The sequence below is a fragment of the Elephantulus edwardii genome, unplaced genomic scaffold (genome assembly GCF_000299155.1).
Source record: "Elephantulus edwardii isolate Elephantulus edwardi_28Jun2011 unplaced genomic scaffold, EleEdw1.0 scaffold00252, whole genome shotgun sequence".
Lineage (NCBI taxonomy): Eukaryota > Metazoa > Chordata > Mammalia > Macroscelidea > Macroscelididae > Elephantulus > Elephantulus edwardii.
This window is the reverse complement of record NW_006400002.1, coordinates 383186-384404: the sequence shown is the minus strand read 5'-3', so window position 1 is coordinate 384404 and position 1219 is coordinate 383186.

Below are 1219 nucleotides of genomic sequence, written 5' to 3'. Positions count from 1 at the left end.
GCTCCTGTATATAAGCTGTGAGTGCTTTCTATAAAATTGAGGCTTGATTGGAATTTCAACTTATCTCCGTGCTTCTGTGCCTCCTGTCCCCCCCCATTCTCGTTCTTCCCCTCCTAGGGTCATCGTTGAAGATCCCATCAGGCCGGGGCACAGTGCAATCTTCAGAGTTTCTTCTGACATCCATTTTGGTCTTTTCTTCCTCTTCTGTCTTTGTAATGACTGCACTCTTCCTGGATGATACATTTGACATTCTCCCACAAGTCATTCTGGTCTTCGCTCATTCGTGTTCAAGGCCTCAAACCTGTTCCCGAGATGATTCTGAAATTCAGGTGGGATGAAATCAAAGTTATATTTTGGCTCCTGTGGATTTGGTTTAATCTTCCTCAGCTTCAGCTTGAACTTGCATATGAGTAGTTGTCTCATTACTAATTATTAATATACTTTACCCTCGGTCTGCAACATCCAAAGACTTTTTACACCATCGTTTGTTGTTGTTATGTGCCATCAAGTGAGAACTAACTCAAAGCTCTCCAGCAGATTTTCCGAAGTTGTACATTTCATGGGAGGAGCTTATCCATCTTTCTGCCATGGAGCAGCTGGTGGATTCAAATCACCTGCTTCTGAGTTGACTAAGTAACTTTTACAAAACGAAACTACCAACACTCACCTTTGCTGTTATGTGCCATTGAGTTGACTATGACTCACACTGACCCTATGAACAGTGGCTCTAAACTTTGTCCTATCTTGAGCCAACCTTACTGTCTCAGATACACTGGACCTCATTGTTAAAATCACTGTGGCAAACCATCTCCTCCAGGTCTTCCTCTTCTGCACTGGCCCTCTACCTTTCCAAGAATGATGTCATTTTCCAAGGACTGGTCTCTCCTGGGAACAAAAGTATTCCCAAAGTATGTGAAATTGAGCTTTAAAAATCTTTGCCTCCAAGAAGCAAACTGATTTCATCCTATCCAGGACAGATCTAATTGTTCTCTTGGCAGTCCATGGTATGTGCATTACTTTTCTCCAGCACCACAACTCAAGGGCATGATTCATCTGTTACCCTTAGTTATTGTCCAGCTCTCAGATGCATAGCAAGCAATCAAGAAGACCATGGTCTGAATCAGGTGCACCTTAGTCTCTAGAATGACATTGTTGCTGTTTGGCACTCTTGAGAGATCCTTGACAGCAGATTTCCCCAATGTAGCTTGTCTTTTTTTTT